The 20649-nt window shown below is 44.2% G+C and overlaps 1 pseudogene; it reads left to right on the top strand.

Annotated features, from left to right (window-relative positions):
• LOC114628196 overlaps nt 1-16173 on the top strand; it is a 39473-nt pseudogene extending 23300 nt beyond the window's left edge.
• The last annotated feature ends 4476 nt before the right edge of the window (nt 16174-20649 follow it).

Here is a 20649-nt window from a genome sequence, read left to right as displayed (position 1 = left end):
AATTTTTGTGAGGGTGTGCTCCAAACATCCTACCAGCCCCATCTCCCTGCTCTCGAATTCCTACACAGTAGGGGAGCCAAACTTTTGGGGACCATGGCCTTCCACTTTCACTGAAGTCTAAGAAGGTCACCTTCCAAAGGACACTGTCAATAGGACAAAACGACAACCAACAAATTGGGAAAAGATCTTTACCAATCCTTCATCTGATAGAGAGCTAATCTCCAATATATACAAAGAACTCAAGAAATTAGACTCCAGACAACCAAATTACCCTATTAAAAAATGGGGTATAGAGCTTAACAAAGAATTTTCAACGGAAGAAACTCGAATGGCTGAGAAGCACCTAAAGAAATGTTCAGTGTCCTTAGTCATCAGGGAAATGCAAATCAAAACAACCCTGAGATTCCATCTTACACCAGTCAGAATGGCTAAGATTAAAAACTCAGGTGATAGTAGATGCTGGCGAGGGTGTGGAGAAAGAGGAACACTCCTCCATTATTGGTGGGACTGCAAGATGGTGCAACCACTTTGGAAATCAGTGTGGCAGTTCCTCAGAAAATTGGACATAGCATTACCTGAGAATCCAGCTATACCACTCCTAGGCATATACCCAGAAGATGCTGGAATATATAACAAGGACATATGCTCAACTATGTTCATAGCAGCCTTGTTTATAATAGCCAGGAGCTGGAAAGAACCCAGATGTCCTTCAACTGAGGAATGGATTCAAAAAATGTGGTATATTTACACAATGGAGTATTACTCAGCTATTAAAAACAATGAATTTGAGAGTTTCCTAGGTAAATGGATGGAACTAGAAAACATCATCCTGAGTGAGGTAAGCCAATCACAAAAGAACACACATGGTATTCACTCACTGATTATTGGATATTAGCCCAAAATCTTGAAATGCCCAAGATGCAACTCACAGGCCACATGAAGCTCATAAAGAAGGAAGACCAAGTGAGGGTGATTCAGTTCTTCTTAGAAGGAGCAACAAATTACTCAAGGGAGCAAATATGAAGACAAAGTGAGGGACAGAAACTGAAGGAGGGGCCATTTGAAGACCTTTCCACCTGAGTATCCATCCCATGTGCAGTCACCAAAGGTAGATGCTGATGTGGAAGTCAGGAAGTGCATGCTGATAAGAGCCTGATATGGATGTCTCCTCAGAGGTCTTCAAGAGTCTGACATATTCTGAGGCAGATGCTCACAACTAGCCATTGAACTGATCATGGGTTTCTCAATGGAGGAGTTAGAGTGAGGACTGAAGGAGCTGAAAGGGTTTGTGGCACCATGAGGAGAGCAACAATACCAACCAACCACAGCTCCCAGGGTCTAAACCACCAGCCTGGGAGCACTTAGGGAGGGATCCAGGGCTTCAGCTGAATATGTAAGAGTGGAGGGCCCTGCTGGGCATAGGTGGAAGATGAGATCCTTGACCTCATGAAGCCTGGATGCCCCAGGGGGTGGGAATTTTGAGGGTGGGAAAGTGGGAGTGGGGGGTAGGTAGGGGTTACATCCACAGAGAAGAAGGAGGAGGGGTAAGGGGATAGGGGGTTCCCGGGTGGTTGGGGGATGGAGTAAGGGGACAACATATGAAATGTAAATAAAATATCCAATTAAAAAATTATTTTAAAAAAAAGAAGGTCACCTTCAATTCCCTATACAGGTGCATGAGTCTCTCCCTTTGTGCTCTCTGACTGGCGGTTTAGACTTTAGGAGCTCTGGTTGAAACTTCTGATACTCCTTCTAGAAAGGACCAAAGCATCCACACTTTGGTCTTCCTTCTTCTATGTGAGTTTTATGTGGTCTATTCATAGTTTCTTAGAAATTGTGAGCTTTTGGGCTAATATCCACTTATCAGTGAGTGCATACCATGTATGTTCTTTTGAGATTGGGTCACCTCACTCAAGATGATATTTTCCAGCTCCATCCATTTGCCTAAGAATTTCATGAACTCATTGTTTTTAATAGCTGAGTAGTATTCCATTGTATAAATGTACCTCATTTTCTGCATCCATTCTTCTGTTGAAGGGCATCTGGGTTCATTCCAACTTCTGGCTATTATAAATAAGGCACTATGAACATGGTGGAGCATGTGCCCCTGTTGTATGTTGAAGTATCTCTTGGGTATATGCCCAGGAGTGGTATAGCTGGGTCCTCAGGTAACACTATGTTCAATTTTCTGAGATACCGCCAGACTGCTTTCCATAGTGGTTGTACCAGTTTACAATCCCACCAACAGTCGAGGAGTGTTCCTCTTTCTTTACATCCTCGCCTACATGTGCTGTCATCTGTGTTTTTGATCTTGGCCATTCTGACTGGTGTGAGGTGGAATCTCAGTGTTGTTTTCATTTGCATTTCCCTGTTGACTAGGGATGCTGAACATTTCTTTAGGTGTTTCTCAACCATCCAAGATTCCTCAGTTGAGAATTCTTTGTTCAGCTCTGTGCTCCATTTTTTAATAGGGTTCTTTCATTGTCTAGAGTCTAATTTCTTCAGTTCTTTGTATACCTTGGATATTAGCCCTTTATCAGATGTAGGGTTGGTGAAGATCTTTTCCCAACCTGTTGGTTGCTGCTTTGTCCTATTGACTGTGTCCTTTGCTTTACAGAACCTTTGCAGTTTTATGAGGTCCCATTTGTCAATTCTTGGTCTTAGAGCACAGGCCATTGGTGTTCTGTTCAGGAACTTTTCTCCTGTGCCTATGTGTTCCAGGCTTTTCCCCAGTTTCTCTTCTGTTAGTTTCAGTGTGGCTGGTTTTAGGTGGAGGTCCTTGATCCACTTGGAATTGGGCTTTGTACAAGGAGATAAGTATGGATCAATTTCCGTTTTTCTACATGCTGACATCCAGTTGGACCAGCACCATTTGTTAAAAATGCTGTCTTTTTTCCACTCGATGGTTTTAGCTCCTTTGACAAAGATCAGGTGACCATAGGTATGGGGGTTCATTTCTGGGTCTTCTATTCTACTCCATTGATTCTCCAACTTGTCTCTGTTCCAATACCACACACTATTTTACCACTATTGCTTTGTAGTACAGCTTGAAGTCAGGGATGGTGATTCCCCCAGAAGTTCTTTTATTGCTGAGAGTAGTTTTTGCAATCCTGGGTTTTTTGTTATTCCAAATGAATTTTAAGATTGCTTTTTCTATCTTTGTGAAGAATTGAGTGGGAATTTTGATGGGTATTGCATTAAATCTGTAGATGGCTTTTTGGCAAAATAGCCATTTTTACTATATTAATCCTTCCAATCCATGAGCATGGGAGATCTTTCCATCTTCTGAGATCTGCTTCGATTTCTTTCTTCAGGGGCATGAAGTTCTTGTCATACAGGTCTTTTACTTGCTTGGTTAGGTTCACACACAGGTATTTTTTATTATCTGTGACTATTGTGAAGGGTGTCATTTCCATAACTACTTTCTCGGCCAGTTTATCTTTTGAGTAGAGGAAGGCTACTGATTTGCTTGAGTTAATTTTATATCCAGCCACTTTGCTAAAGTTGTTTATCAGGTTTATGGGTTCTCTGGTGGAAGTTTTGGGGTCACTTAAGTATACTATCATATCATCTGTAAATAGTGAGACTTTGACTTCTTCCTTTCCAATTTGTATCCCTTTGACCTCCTTATGTTGCCTAATTGCTCTGGCTAGGACTTCCAATACTATATTAAATAAGTAGGGGAGAGTCGGCAGCCTTGCATAGTCCCTAATCTTAGTGGGATTGCTTCAAGTTTCTCTCCATTTAGTTTGATGCTGGCTACTGATTTGCTGTATATTGCTTTTACTATGTTTAGGTATGGACCTTGAATTCCTGATCTTTCCAAGACTTTTATCATGAAGGGGTGTTGAATTTTGTCAAATGCTTTCTCAGCATCTAGTGATATGACCATGTGGGTTTTTTTTCTTTGTGTTTGTTTATATAGTGGATTACATTGATGGATTTCCGTATATTGAACCAACCCTGCATTCCTGGGATAAAGCCTACTTGATCATGATGGTAATTCTTTTGATGTGTTCTTGGATTCGGTTCGCTAGAATTTTATTGAGTAATTTTTCATCAATGTTTATAAGGGAGATTGGTCTGAAGTTCTCTTTCTTTGTTGGGTCTTTATGTGGTTTAGGTATGAGCGTAATTGTGGCTTCATAGAATGAATTGGGCAGTGTATCTTTTGTTTCTATTTTGTGGAATAGTTTGAAGAGAATTTGAATTAGGTCTTCCTTGAAGGTCTGATAGAATTCTGCACTAAAACCGTCTGGTCCCGGACTTTTCTTTGTAGGGAGACTTTTAATGACTGCTTCTATTTCTTTTGGGGTTATGGGACTGTTTAGATGGTTTATCTGGTCCTGATTTAACATTGGTAACTGGTATTTGTCTAGAAAATTGTCTATTTCATCTAAATTTTCCAATTTTGTTGAGTATAGGCTTTTGTAGTAGGATCTGATGATTTTTTTTAATTTCCTCAGTTTCTGTTGTTATGTCACCCTTTTCAGTTCTGATTTTATTAATTTGGATACTATCTCTCTGTCCTCTGAGTAGTCTAGCTAAGGGTTTGTCTATCTTGTTGATTTTCTCAAAGAACCAGCTCCTGGTTTTATTGATTCTTTGGATAGTTCTTTTTGTTTCTATTTGGTTGATTTCTGCCCTGAGTTTGATTATTTCCTGACATCTACTCCTCTTGGGTGTATTTGCTTCTTTTTGTTCTAGGTCTTTCAGGTGCATCGTCAAGCTGCTAGTGTATGCTCCCTCCAGTTTCTTTTTGTAGGCACTTAGAGCTATGAATTTTCCTCTTAGTACTGCTTTCATTCTATCCCATAGATTTTTGTATGATGTGCCATCATTTTCATTAAATTCTAAAACGTTTTTAATTTCTTTCTTCATTTCTTCCCTTACCAGATTATCAAGGAGTAGGGTGTTGTTCAGTTTCCATGTGAATGTGGGCTTTCCATTGTCTTTGTCATTTTTGAAGACCAGCCTTAGACCATGGTGATTTGATAGGATGCAGGGAATTATTTCAATTTTTTTTATATCTGTTGAGGCCTGTCTTGTGCCCAATTATATGGTCTATTTTGGAGAAGGTACCATGAGGTGCTGAGAAAAAGGTATATTCTTTTGCTTTAGGGTGAAATGTTCTATAGATATCTGTGAAGTTCATTTGGTTCATAACTTCTGTTAGCTTCACTGTATCTCTATTTAGTTTCTGTTTTCATGATCTATCCATTGCTGAGAGTGGGGTGTTGAAGTCTCCCACTATTATTGTGTGAGGTACAATGTGTGTTTTGAGCTTTAGTAAGATTTCTTTTATGAAAGTGGGTGCTCTTGTATTCAGCGTATAGATATTCAGAATTGAGAGTTCATGGTGGTTGACTTTTCCTTTGACAAGTATGAAATGTCCTTCCCTATCCTTTTTGATAGCTTTAAGTTGAAAGTCGATTTTATTGTATATTAGAACGGCTACTCCCACTTGTTGCCATTTGCTTCAAAAATTGTTTTCCAACCTTTTACTCTAAGGTAGTGTCTGTCTTTGTTGCTGAGGTGGGTTTCCTGTAAGCAGCAAAAAGCTGGGTCCTGTTTGCGTATCCAGTCTGTTAGCCTATGCCTTTTTATTGGGGAATTGAGTCCATTGATGTTAAGAGATATTAAGGAGAGGGTGTTGTTGCTTCCTGTCATTTTTGCTAATAGTGGAGACATCGTTTGTGTGGTTATTTTCCTTTGGGTTTGATGTAAAAAGATTATTTTCTTGCTCTTTCTAGAGTATGATTGCCCTCCTTGTATTGGAGCTTTCCTGCTCTTATCCTTTGTAGTGCCAGATTTGTGGGCAGATACTGTGTAAATTCAGTTTTGTCATGGAATATCTTGGTTTCTCCGTCTATGGTAATTGAGAGTTTTTCTGGGTAAAGTAGCCTGGGCTGGCATTTATGTTCTCTTAGGATTTGTATGATATTTGTCCAGGATCTTCTGGCTTTTATAGTATCTGGTGAGAAGTCAGGCGTAATTCTGATAGGTTTGCCTTTATATGTTACTTGGCCTTTTACCCTTACTGCTTTTAAAATTCTTTCTTTATTTTGTGCATTTTGTGTCTTGATTATTATATGATGGGAGGTATTTCTTTTTTGACCTAGTCTGTTTGGCATTCTGTAGGCTTCTTGTGTGATTATGGGCATCTCATTCCTTAGGTTAGGGAAGTTTTCCTCAATAATTTTCTTGAAGATATTTACTGGCCCTTAAAGTTGGGAGTCTTCACTCTCATCTATACCTATTATCCTTAGGTTTGGTCTTCTCATTGCGTCCTGGATTTCCTGGATGTTTTGTGTTAAGAACTTTTTGCATTTTGCGTTTTCGTTGACAGTTGTGCCAATATTTTCTAAGGTATCTTCTGCACCAGAGATTCTTTCTTCTATTTCTTGTATTCTGTTGGTGATGCTTGTGTCTATGACTCCTGATTTCTTTCTTAGGTTTTCTATCTCCAAGGTAATTTCCCTTTGTGATTTCTTTACTCTTTCTACTTCCATTTTTATGTCCTGGATGGTTTTGTTCAATTTCTTCATCTGTTTGTTTGTGTTTTCTTGTAATTCTTTAAAGGACTTTTGTGTTTCTTTAAGGACTTCATCCTGTTTATCTGTGTTCTCCTCAAGTTTTTTGATAGTGTTATTTATTTCCTTCTTATAGTCCTCTATCATCATCATTAGAAGTGATTTTAGATCTGGTTCTTGCTTTCCTGGTGATATGGGGAGTTCAGTACTTTCTAATGTGGGAGAATTAGGTTCTGATGATTGTAAGTACCTTGGGTTGCTGGTGCTTGTGTTCTTGCGCTTGCCTTTTGCCATCTCTATCGCCTTTGTACAATCTGTGCTGTCTCTGACTGGGGCCTGTCTTTCCTATTATCTAGGTTGTGTCAGAATTGTTTGGGATGGGTTTTGCTGCTGGGGTTTGAGCTGAGGCCCAAGATGTGCTCCGTGCTCAGGTGGAAACCTGAAGGGGGCCCAGGCTCCAGGTCAGGAGTGGATGTTTGAGGGTAAGTATTGCCACCTCCTAGCCTAAGATACTGCTTTGGTTAGACCTCCTGAGAGTCCTGCTTCCTCTAGGTTCTGTGAGATTGAGTGCAAAGCTGACTCCCAGGATCTGCTCGGGCCCAGACCGGAAGGAACCCGTGCTCCAGGCTAGGAGTGAATTCTTGGGTCCCAGAGGGTCCCAGTTGCTCCCTGTTTGGGGGCAAGTATTGCCACCTCCTAGCCTAAGATACTGCTCGGATTAGTGCTCCTGGGAGCTCCACTTCCTCTGGTTTCTGTGAGATTGAGTGCAGAGCTGCCTCCCAGGATCTGCCATGTGCTCGGGCCCAGACAGGATGGAGCCCGCTCCAGGCCAGGAGTGAATTCCTGGGTCCCAGTGGGTCCCAGTTGCTCCCTGTTTGGGGCAAGTGCTGCTTTTTCCTTACCTGGGATGCTGCCTGAATTAAAGCCCCTGGGAGTTCCTCTTTCTCTCGGTTTTCTGGGGTTGGGTGCTGAGCTGCCACCTGTGACCTGCTCTATGCTCAGGTCCAGACCGGAAGGCTCCCCCTTATGAATTTTGATGCAAAAATATTCAATAAAATTCTCAATAACCAACCCCAAGACCATATCAAAAAGATCATTTACCACAATCAAGTAGGCTTCATCCTAGGGATGCAGGGATGTTTCGATATACAGAAACCCATCAAGTAATCCACATATAAACAAACTCAAAGGAAAAATATCACATGTGATCTCATTCAATACTGAAAAAGCCTTTGAAAAAATACAGTATGCCTTCATGTTAAAACCTTGGAAAGATCAGGAATTCAAGTTACATAGCTAAACATAATAAAAGCCATATTCAGCAAATCAATAGCTAACATCAAATTAAATGGAGACAAACTTGAAGCAATCTCACTAAAATCAGTGAAAAGACAAGGCTACCCACTCTCTTTCTATTTATTCAATATAGTACTTGAAGTTCTAGCCAGAGCAATTAGCCAACAAAAGGATGTCAAAGTGATAAAGACTTGAAAGGAAAACTCAAGGTATTATTATTTGTGGATGGTATAAGCAACCCCCAAAATTCTCAGAGAACTCCTACAGCTGATAAACAACTTCAGAAAAGTAGCTGGATATAAAATTAACAAAAAAAATCAGTAGACTTCCTCAACACAAAGGATAAATGGGCTGGGAAAAAATTGGGAAACAACATCCTTCAAAATAGTCACAAATAATATAAAATATCTTGATGTGACACTAACCAAGCAAGTGAAAAGAGCTGTATTACAAGAACTTCAAGTCTCTGAAGAGAAAATTCAAAGAAGGCCTAGGAAGATGGAAAGATTTCCCATGATTATGGATTGGTAGAATTAACATAGTAAAAATGACCATCTTGCCAACAATAATCTACAGACTCAATGCAATCCCAATCAAAATTCCAACCCAGTTCTACACAGTGATAGAAAGAGTAATTATCAACTTCATCTTAGATAACAAAAACCCAGGAGAGTGAAAACAATACAAGAACTTCTGTGGGAATCACCAACCCTGACCTCAAGCTATACTACAGAGCAATAGTGATTAAAAAAAAACCTGTATGTTATTGGTACAGAGACAAACAAGTAGTGTATGACAAATACTTTTTACTGTCATTAGATCAAGATGTAGAACTTGCAGCTCCTTCTCCAGCACCATGTTTGCCTACATCCACCATGTTTTCTGCCACGGTGATAATGGACTAAACTTCTGAACTGTAAGCAAGCCCCAATTAAATATCATTTATAAGAGTTGCTATGATAAGTTGCTATGATTTTTCTTATTGTATCAAATGATCATGACTTACTATTTTCAATGTTTATAATTGTTCTTATACCTAGCAGTATAAATACTGTTATTCCTGTGTTCAAAGAAACAGTCAAGCTGGGTGGTGGTGGCGCACGCCTTTAATCCCAGCCCTTGGGAGGCAGAGGCAGGCAGATTTCTGAGTTTGAGAGTTCGAGGCCAGCCTGGTCTACAGAGTGAGTCCAGGACAGCCAGGGCTACACAGAGAAACCCTGTCTCGAAAAACCAAACCAAAAAAAAAAAAAAAGAAACAGTCAAACAATACAAATACTAACTAAAACATATGTTAATATTTTCCTTACTATATGTCAACTACCCTGGTAGCACCAATGTTTTGTTTAGGTGAGATAACTCAGTGGTAAAGGTTTCTAATACCAAGTGTGACAACTGAGTTCAATCCCCAAAACCCACATGGTGAAGGAAAGACATGTTAGAAAAAGAACTTTCACACTGAGAACTAAAATGGCCTTTGGTCAGTACACACACACACACACACACACACACACACGGGGGGGGGGGGGAGGGGGAGAGGGAGAGAGAGGAAGGAGAGGAAGAGGAAGACAGAGATGGAGAGACAGAGAGACAGACACGGACACAGACACAAAGAGACAAAAGAAAAAAGAAAAAGTAAAACCTAACCAATAACATAAATAAATTAAAATGCAATAAAAAGGCTATTAATGTTCTCTTAAGGAAGGCATAGAGATAATGCATATTACTGCATTGCCAGTCATTCTCTGCATTAAATCACATTGACTTTCCCTTTTTCAGATGTCAGCATACTCCTACTTGCTTATTTTAACAATTTTTCTATGCCATCACTCACATATATACAAGTAACCATTATGGTGATTGGTTATCTGACTTGCTTCACTAGAGAGGTATCTGGCATTGTACCACAATTCTATTTCCTGTTCAGCTTATGCCTTACTTCCCTGTCTCCTCACAGGTGGCAGAGGCTCATTCTGTGCTATAGGACACTCTGGTTTTGCTTGATCACATATGCATCTCTTATTCCCCAAATGAGCCTGACTGAAGCTTTTATGAACGTCTATTAAGATCAAAACTTGCTTTTTTCACTTTCTAATATTGCCATTTTGGAATTAAGTTTCTGAGAATTAAACCCAGTATTTCCTGTGTGCAAGAGAAGTGCTGTACTACTAACGCTACGCTGAACTTGTGTGATTTAATCACTGCCCATTGGCTGAGAGAAATAAAAATGCAAAGATTAATTTGGGCCCAAGGTTTCAGCAGATTCAGTTGATGGATACTTGTCCTATATATACGACATCATGGGGCAATAGCATGTGCCAGAGGTTTTGCCCCTTCTTCTTGAATAAAGATAAAAACAAGGAATACAGGAAGAGTCCGAGGGAAAATGCAATCTCAAGTATATAGCTCTAATGAGCTAATCTCTCAAAAGTCCCTGTCTGGCACATAACGATGTGACATGGATTTAACAAGGGATTCATTAAGAGATAAATTCAGAGTTATCATAACATAATCATTTTTGCAAATGTCCTCACACATCAAGCCAAAGTATAACTTTTATTAATGTTCTAAAATTTTCTGAATTAAATTATGTGGTATACAAAACTCAATGCTCATATTTTATTTGCTTTCACATAATTTTTAGATTATTTTTCACTAACATGTCTATCCTGGCATCAAATTTACTATTCAATTCTGTCAACTTGGATTTACCACAATCACTCCTACACCTATCCTCCTTTCTGGATTTTTGTTTGTTGATCAAGACATGTTCTAACTGTGTAGAGAAGGCTATTCTAGACTCACTTGGTAATCTAATTTGAACTGTAATTGTACTACTTGTGCCTTAGCTTCTGGAATACTGATATTAGAAGGGTAGACTACCTTAACCAACTCTGGGTATATTTCTATATTTCTATGTGATTCCAGCACTAATCCAGGTTCATAGAATAGAATAAAAGGAACAATACCTTAGTATAAGGAATACTTTTCTGTTGCCTGGTATGTGGTTTAATAATACAGAGTCTTGTCGGGCAGATTTCGCGCCCGGGTCGCGTGGGGGCGGCCCAGGCGTGGGCGCGGGCCAGGGCCCATGCTCCTGAGCACAGATGTCAGGGCGGTCCCAGGCCGGCGGCGGCACTCTCTGATACAAGTGGCTGCAGAGTCCCGAGAGCTGAGACACCCGGACGCTGTGTGCCAGATGAGATGCTGGGGCTCAAACAAAAGTGGGCAGAGAGTGTCCCCCACGCACCACTCTCCTTGGCTCTCAGGAGAAAGTGTCCGGTGGCTCCCTAGCTCTCTCCCACTCTCACCCCATCGCATGGGTTTTGAATTCATCGTACACAATGAATTCAAGATTTCATGAGACATGTGGAGTTGAACATGTCCAGATTTATTGTCACGGTGGTGGGTTTGGATGATAAAAGAACTCTCCCAAAACATGTCGGAAAGTGTTTGCTTATATATCAGAAGCGAGAAGAAGGGCGGGGCCAGGGAAATACTGAAACAGAGACTTGTTCTCCCTGCCCTCTCTCTGGGCTCTGGGGGCGTGGCCAAATTACAGTCCCACAGAGTCTGACTAATATGTATAGGACCATAAGCCAGAGTGATACTCTTAAAACTGTAAGATATGCTCACAGAGATCGGTTTTAGATTTTATCAATTTGAATTGATGATGAAATGTTTACTTAACAGAGACCTAACATAGACATTTGAACAAATGTGATATTAGATACTGAAACATTAACAGATGATCAGAAAATCCAAGTTCACACCAGAATAAGGCAGAACAGTTCACAAAAGAGTAAAAATAACACTCAAACTTGAAGTACATAGATAGTATAAATATCAAGGGACACATATGCTTCTGTGTTAGTCTTACAAAACCTTCAGTCAGTTCTAAACTTCATTATTGTTACATATCAGATGCTGTGGAGTGAATTGTGTCACACATCATTTGTAGCTAGGACCCATCATACCCCCTGTGACTTTCCTGGGTGTAATGTGGTACTGTGAGTTCACAAGGTTAAGTCTCCATTGGACTGAACTAGAGACCTTGTAGAAAAGGAAGAGATAGTAGAGAGCTCTATCTCTCTATTATGTGAGGGTGCAGAGATGAGGCACAAGGGCTTTCTGCCTTTAAAGGGGATGCTCTGATTCTTTGCTTTACTTCTCTTCTACTATAAATTTCTCCAAAATCCTGACTGGAGTGCCCCTGCTTTTAAGATTCCTTTGTGTGGAAAACAATTTTAAGATGGCGGCAGCAGCGACGTGGAAAACAATGGGGCAGGGGTATAGCGGACAGGCCAAAGCCTGAGCCGGGCGGTGTTCCCTGGCCTGGAATCGGGCTGAGTGGGGCGGGAGGAAGACCCACCGCCGCGCTCGAGCCCGCTCCACAGCCCGCCCGGACATGGCGTGGCTGTGAGGTGGATCCAGGCCGCCAGAAGCAGAGGAACCCGAAGCGCCAGCCGTCCGGGAGGCCCGGGCCGGGCCAGCTCTGCCCATGGCCCATAGTGCTACCCACCTGCCCCATGGCAGAGTTCGTGCTGCAGCAGCACAGCGCGATCATGGAGCGCCTCCACTGGCGCATCAAGCTGTGCCGGCGCCACCACAGCATCAGCATGTGAGGCCCTCTATGAGGCTGTGTCTCCCAAGCACCTGGAGCTTGAACGCCAGCACACCTTTGCCCTGCACCAGCGCTGCATCCAGGCCAAGGCCAGGTGCGCCGGCAAGCACTGGCAGCCGCTCCGGGCCCCCGCCCCAGCCGCCGAGCACCTGGACGCAGTGGACGGCCCAGAGCATGGCCGCCTGTGGGGCAGTGGGCTATGAGAAAGCCAGAAAGCTTGGTAGAAATCTTCGAAGCCCCGGAAACCTCGGCCTGAAAAGGGTCACAGGACGGAAGGTTGCTTCAGATTTCCCACGCCGATGGCCCTCTTAGCTTCCACTTCCCACAAAGAGACCCGTGACCCTTATCACGTAGGATAGCACCTCCATGCAAATAAGGCATCCTCAAACACCCAAGCCAAACCAATAGGGGCTACCTGTTCTTTCCCCAAAACTGTATATATATAATTCCAGAGCTCAAATTAAACTACTACTGCTGTGCGGTGCAAGGTCTCCTGCTGTCGGAGTGTTTTCGCAATCCCTCGCCAGTCGCTAGTTGCGCACTTCAAAGGACAACACTCTCCTCTCTCCTCAGTGGGAAGAGCGAGCTGAACTGAAGGGGCTGAAACACCTTTCTTCCGTAGGCTCTCACGAGCTACTCTCGGAAGGAGGGAACTAAAAGAGCTGAGACACTTTTCTTCCATGGGCTCTCACGAGCGACTCCTGAAAGGAGAGAACTAAAAGAGCTGACAACACTTTCTCGCTTTTGGGGACTGGGACAGAGGTCCCGCTCCAGTTTTCGGGTGACCAGAGGCCACTGTGGAGCGAGCCCCTCCCCGTCGGCTGCTGAAGGCCCTGGGCCGGCTCAGCTGGCTCCTTCCACGCCCCCGACCCCGGAGTCTGCTAGCCCACCCCCGCTGGCCCGGCTTGGAGCTGACGCCAGCTACCACCGACCCCAGTATCCTTCGGCAGTTCCGTCTGCCCACAATCCCTAGGCGCGAGCACTGCACGACAGCCGCCCAGTTGTAAAGAGGAGTCTTGACAGGGCTGCCTCCCCTCAGAATGGCGATCAACCAAATGGCTATGGAGACCTGTTTCCTGGGCATAAGAAAACCCTCCGAGAGGCCCCTCTGGGGGTCAGTGTGTCTGCCAATGGCCTTCCTCCTGCCTCACCCCTGGGTCAGCCTGACAAGCCTGCTGGCGGAGATGCCCTGCAGACTGGTGGGAAGCATTCCCTGGGGCTAGATTCCATCAACAAGAAGTGTCTGGCAGACTCCAGCATCCACCTGAATGGAGGCAGCAACTCCACTGAGCCATTTCCTCTAAGCCTGAGTAAAGAACTGAAGCAAGAGGCAGTGGACGACCTGCCATGCATGATCACAGGAGCTGGAGGCTCCGTAGCTCAGAGCAACCTCATGCCTGACCTCAACCTTAAAGAGCAGGAGTGGAAGGAGCTCATCGAAGAGCTCAACAGGTCAGTGCCTGACGAAGACATGAAGGACCTGTTTACTGAGGACTTTGAGGAGAAGAAGGATCCAGAGCCCCCGATTCTGCCACACAAACCCTTTTGGCCCAGGACATTAATATTAAGACTGAGTTCTCTCCAGCAGCTTTTGAGCAGGAACAGTTAGGTTCTCCACAAGTAAGGGTGGGGTCTGCAGGCCAGACCTTCCTAGGACCCTCATCTGCCTCTGTGGGCACAGAGTCTTCAAGCCTTGGGAGCTCTCAGACTCTGTTTCACACCACTGGTCAACCTGGGGTGGATAATTCCAGTCCAAACCTGATGCTGGATCAGCCCAGACCCAGAATGCACAAAGAGCCCTCACAGGTGTAGTATTACCTAGCCAGGGCCCAGGAGGGGCCTCGGAGCTGTCCTCTGTTCACCAGCTCCAACAGATAGCTGCCAAGCAGAAAGCGTGAGCAGATGCTACAGAATCCACAGCAAGCTGCCCCAGCACCTGGCCCAGGCCAGCTGTCCACATGGCAGCAGGCAGAGGCCTCCCATAGTCCCTTAGATGTTCCTTATCCCATGGAGAAGCCTGCCAGCCCTCCTGGCTATAAGCAAGACTTTACCAACTCAAAACTGCTCATGATGCCTAGTGTGAACAAGAGTTCTCCTCGACCAGGAGGCCCCTACCTCCAGCCTAGCCACTCCAGCCTGCTGAGTCACCAGTCACCAAGTAACTTGAATCAGAACCCCGTGAATAACCAAGGGTCTGTGCTAGACTATGGCAATACAAAACCCCTTTCTTATTACAAAGCAGACTGTGGCCAAGGTGGCCCTGGGTCTTGCCAGAACAAACCAGCTTTGATGGCATATCTTCCCCAGCAACTGCCTCATCTGAGTAATGAACAGAACCCCTTCTTTCTGATGAAACCAAAGCCAGGAAACATGCCTTTCTGGTCATTGGTTCCCCCTGGCCGGGAGCAGAACCCACCCCCTCAGCATCCCTGTACCAGCCCCAACTGCCAGTGTGGGAGCCCAGCCTAGTGCTTCTGTGGCTAGCACTCACAGCAGCCCCCCATACCTCAGCAGCCAGCAACAGGGAGCTGTGATGAAGCAGCACCAGCTGCTCCTGGACCAGCAGAAGCAGCAGCAGCTGCAGCAGCAGCAGCAGCAGCAGTTCCTGCAGAGGCAGCACCTCCTGGCTGAGCAGGAAAAGCAACAGTTTCAGTGTCATCTGACCTGGCCACCCCCACCCCCACCCCAGTACTAAGACCCAACACAAAGCACCTTCCCACAGCAGGTTGGACAGTTCACAGGACCTTCTGCTGCTGTGCCTGGAATGAACAACTTGGGTCCATCCAATCCCAGCTGTCCTCGAGTGTTCCCTCAGCCTGGAACTCTGATGTCAATGGGTCCTGGACATGCCCCTGTTTCTTCTCTCCCCTCCCGCTCAGGCCAGCAGAAACGTGGAGTGGCCCATTTTACCGGGTCCCAGAGTTTGCCTCAGAACAGCTTTTATGGCATGGCATCTGGCCTAGCCCAGATAGTTACCCAGCCCCTACCACAGGATACCAGCACACATGCCCACATTCCACGGCAGACCAACATGGGCCAAAATGCCTCCACCTCAGCTGCATATGGATAGAACTCTCTGGGGAGTGCCAGTCTCTCCCAGCAGCACAATAACACAACCCTGACTCCTGGTTTAACAAAGTCACAAGTCCCAAGGGTGTCAGTAGTCATGAGAAGCCAGAATGCCTCATGACAGCACCAGGGAATGCCAAACCTGAGCAGCCAGACACCTGGGAACAGCAGTGTGAGCCCCTTCACTGCAGCTTCCAGTTTCCACATACAGCAAGCCCACCTAAAAATACCTGGCCAGCAGTTCTCCCAAGCCATGCCCAGCAGGCCCATGGCTCCTATGAGTTCAGCAGGTGCAGCAGGGCCCATGCTGCCCCCCAGTGAGCACACAACAGAGGAACAGTGCCCCTGCATCTGCACCTCCCCAAGCAGCTCCACAGCAGGGCTTGCCTGGCTTAAGTCCTTCAGGGCCTGAGCTGGGGGGCCTTCAGCCAGAGCCCCACTTCACAGACGAACAGCCAGCCAGGGCTACATTGTGCTCAAGTTTACACTGTGAGGATCATGGGCCAAGAGCTACCTTTTGCCTACAGCAGGCAGCTAGGCAGCAGTGGTCTGTCCAGTGTGGCTGGACATACTGACCTGATTGACTCACTGCTGAAGAAAAGGACTTCTGAGGAGTGGATCAATGAATTGAATGATCTTTTAGGGTCACAGTAACAGAGACATCTGTGACGTTTTCGGTGTTTAGTCATCTTATATATTTGTTCTCAGATTCAAGAAAGAACAACTACTTTGGACCAAAAGCCCATGGCCCAGAGAACTGGGCCAGTAGAACCTAAGCCACAGCCGAGGCTAGCTCTGGTCAGTATCTGATGGTCCATTGGGCTGGCTTAGCACATTGGTATCACTAACTAGGGTTGGGATAGCAGGATAGAGGTTTGAAAGGTAGCTTCCTACCAAGATGACCAAAAAACCAGTGGAAACAAGCCCCACCAGAATACTTGCCATGTTTTTACCCAAGATTTCTTCACTTGCCCCAAGGCTGGGAACAAACTTCTGTTGGAATTTTAAATAGGATTATTTGCATTTTATAGCATAGAAGTATTTTTTTAATTTAAGATTTTTAAGCAGATTAGGACAGGTGGTGGTTGTATTATAAGTGGCACTGGAAACCCAGGGTTTCCTTAGGAGTCAGAGTCTTTTTTCCCTTCCCTGTCAGCTTTCATGGTCACTGGAAATCACTGCCAGATTTCCAGTGAAATCACTACAGGCTGTAACTGCAGATGCCAACATGATCAGGATGCCACAAGATGGTACATCTAGTGGTGTAGATAGGATTCCTCCTCAAAGTTCCTCCTACTTCTTGGCTGCCACTCACTCTTGAGGACACTGAGCCCCCATGGAGTCCCCTCCATGCCCTGGCATGGCTGAATGCTGAAGGTGGTGACTCAGCATGTCTCTTACAACCCGTATGTCCATGGTAGAAGTGCCATTCAGTTGTACACACACCTTTCTTTCTCCATATCATCCCCATGACCCTTCTTTCTAACTCCTGGCCTCTTCTAGCCAAGACAGGAAACAGTGGCTAACTTCACTGCAATAAAAGAGGATGACTCAAACTCCTTAGGGACTCTGAGCCTGCCACAGGCTTGCGGAAAGAAGGCTGCAGGCAGCCTGCTGTCTAGGCATCACTTTATTATTTACCCTCTAGACTTCTGCTTCTCCCACAGCTGATGACTTGCACTTTTAAAGTGGTTTCATAACACTAACCCATCCTTGCTAAAGATCGAAGTAGATTGTCCTAGAAGGTCTATTGATGGACATGTCTGAGCAAAGAAACTATGGAATAGAACATGGTGTGTGGGCTGCTAACAGCAGGAGTGAGCACTTGTCTTCATTACAAGCTAGATGATGAGCACAGAGTGAGACCTTTAACAGGGTGGTGGAGGGATAGGTGTTTGCTGGAGTGACTTCCATGCAGAGTGGTCTGTAGAGAAACCACAGCTCTGCCCATTGTTCTGGAGTTTTGGAACACTTCATCTAGTGTAAAGAACTGAGCCAAGGAAATGACAAGAGCAGCCGTCACACTTGGAGGGGTCAGAAAGTGTGCACACACTGCTAACTAGTTTGCACCGGCAGTGCCTTTTTCACTGAGGGCACCTGTGCTCTCAGGTCCTTGTCCCTCATAGCCATTTCTCTTGCCATGTCCTCCCCAGAAACTCAGCTCAGCTCTTAGAGAAGCAGGTGAATCATAGACAGTGAAGACACCACCCTCTGATAGTCCCCAACTGTAGGGGGAAGAGAGTGACTTCTACGGGTTCTCTACCAAAAACAGGGCTATGGGCTGGAGATGGATCCTGGTTCCTCTTCCAGGCCCCTGCTACAGCTGCCCACCTCCTGCCTCCATTGCCCAGGTCCCAGCAGCTGGCTCCAGCACTCTACCTTAGGCCCAGGCTGACCAAACAGGCAGTGGGCAGCTCACTTGCTGCAGTGGCATAGCAATAAAATGTGATTCTTGGGGTCCCCCCCATAGCTGCCCATGGCTTTATTTATGAGTCTGGCTTTGAGGAGTTGGGAAGAGGTAACCCACTTCCTCTCTCTCATCTTCTTAGAGCCATGACTCAAAAAGAAAAGGGTGCTCGAACTCTCTTATACATATGTGCTTTGTGTAAATAAATGTTTACAATTTTATATTGAAGATAGAATAAGTGTTAGAGAGTCCAACTGTATATTTTTTACTTTTATAGATTTTAAAACTGATCCTTTATATGTGTTTGGAGCTATGATAAGTTTTATGGCAAGCAGTTGGTATTAACTTTTATGATCATCAAAAGTGCTTAAAAGTCCTAGTAATCCCCTTATTCTGCTTCCCTTAGCTCTGGTATACACCAAAAAGAAATCTTTACTTTCCTTGTGGTATAAAAATAATAAAAATATTTTACTAGTAAAAAAAGATTCCTTTGTGTGTTAAAGGTTATAGGATTAACTTGGAACCTGTACCTTACCCTCCACACCCACACGTTCACTGCTGAAAGAATGCAATCATTCTGAAGGTTGAAGCCTATAACAATTGTCCATAGCAGTCCTACTGATAACCCAACTACCCTGAGTTATCTTCTGTTTTCTGCTTGCCTTAGATTCCTGAAATCCAAATATAGTAAAATAAACACTTTTTGAAAAGTAGAACATTGAAGAAAAGAGGAAAGAATGTATTAAAGGGAAAAATAGGAGAAGTAGGAGAGAGGAGAAGCAAGTTGAACAGATCCTGCTGTTCTATTTTCTTCAGACCTAGTGGCAGATGGGATATCTTCAATGGAGACTTCTATACCTCTTCTAACCTTACAAGTGCCTTTGGCACAACTTCCAAGGCTCAAAGTGGAAGAACAATAGATGAATTCAGTAGGATATTTAGACTGTAGTAGCACAGCTCAAAATGTTTCCATGATAAATGTCCAAACCCAGCTGTCAGTGACCTGCCTTCTTCATGTCTTAGATTAGTGTCTATTACCATTATTTTTATGATGAATATGGCCTTCCATATTCAAACACTGGGAGAGACAGTGTCCAGCTTAAATATATAGAAACACAGTCCACTGAAGGAAGGCAAACTAGGAACTCGGGAGAGCAAGTATCTAGAAGCAAGAACTGAAGCAGATGCTACAGAGCAGTGCTTCTTAACATGTGGGTCAATGATACTTTCACAGTTGTCACCTAAGACTGTTGAAGAACACAGATATCTACATTAAGATTCTTAACAGTAGCAAAATTACAGATATGAAGTAAAAATTTTTAAAAATTATGGTTGGGGAGTCACAAAAATATGAGCAATTGTATTAAAGAGTTATAGCATTAGGAGGTTTGCAGCCTCTAAGGAGATAAGAACTCTACAGGAAGACCAACACAATCAACTAACCTGGACTCTTGTGCCTCTCAGCGACTAAACCACCAAGCAAAGAATATTCATGGGCTAGACTTAGACCTCCCACACATATGTAGCAGATGTGCAGCTTGGTCTTTATGTGAGTCTCCAACAACTGAAGCAGGGCTATCTCAAAAGTTGTTGCATTTCTCTGGGATATATTCTTCTAGCTGGGATGACTTGTCTGGCCTTAGTGGAAGAGGATGCACCTGGCTTCACAGAGACTTGATGTGCCAGGGTCGGGGGAGATACCCAGGAGTCCCCTACCCTCTCAGAGGAGAAAGGGAATGGCATGGTGAAAGAACTGTTGGAGGAGGTAAGTGAAGTGGTGAGCAGGATATATGGCGAATATGTAAAATAATAATAATAATAAAGAAAAAGTTTAAGAAAATGAATAAAACAGTTCAAGACTAGAAAATGGAAATAGAAGCGATGAAGAAAACACAACCTGGGGGAATTCTAGAAATAAAAACTGAAAACTGAAAGAAGCAAGCGTCACTAATGGGAATACAAGATATGGAAGAGAGAATCTAGACACTGAGGACACAATAGAAGCAATAGATATATCCATAAAAGAAAATGTTAAATCAAAAAGTTCCTGACACAAAATATCAAACAAATCTGGGATACTATGAAAATATCAATGCTAAGAAAAAAAATGGAAATAAAAGAAAGGAAAAAAATCCCAACTCAAACAGCTGGATAACATTTTCAGCAATCTCATAGAAGAAAAAATCCTTAACCTAAAATAGGAGACCCCGCCTTTGGGCTGGAGCAGACACAGAGTCAGTCTGCTCCTGTCCTGTGGAGATACTGAATCCTGAGTCATCGAGGAGCCACTGCACTCAGAGCAGCTGGTAAGAACTCCATCTCACTCCCTAAGCCCCAGAGATACATCTGTGAGCCAGGGACATTCAGGGCACAGCAGCTACCCAAACCCCACCCCTCTGGAATTCCACTTCCCTTCCGCCCCTGCCTGGTACTTTGGGCTGGAGCAGACACAGAGTCGGTCTGCTCCTGTCCTGTGGAGAAACTGAACCCTGAGTCATCGAGGAGCCACTGCACTCAGAGCAGCTGAGGAGCCACTGCACTCAGAGCAGAAGGATTTCCAGATCCAAGAGGTGGCCTGAGTCCCAGGAGTTCTTCCACCCAGGAGATTAGGAGCATAAGACCACAGAGACATCTGAACTCTGAGGAGCTCTGCAATAAGCAAGATAACTGGAAATACAGACTCCAGTCTTACACAGTGAGGGCAGGTACCACTAGAGTTAACC

This window comes from Grammomys surdaster, unplaced genomic scaffold (assembly GCF_004785775.1).
Source record: "Grammomys surdaster isolate TR1022 unplaced genomic scaffold, NIH_TR_1.0 265, whole genome shotgun sequence".
Lineage (NCBI taxonomy): Eukaryota > Metazoa > Chordata > Mammalia > Rodentia > Muridae > Grammomys > Grammomys surdaster.
This window is presented reverse-complemented; position numbering and strand designations above follow the sequence as displayed.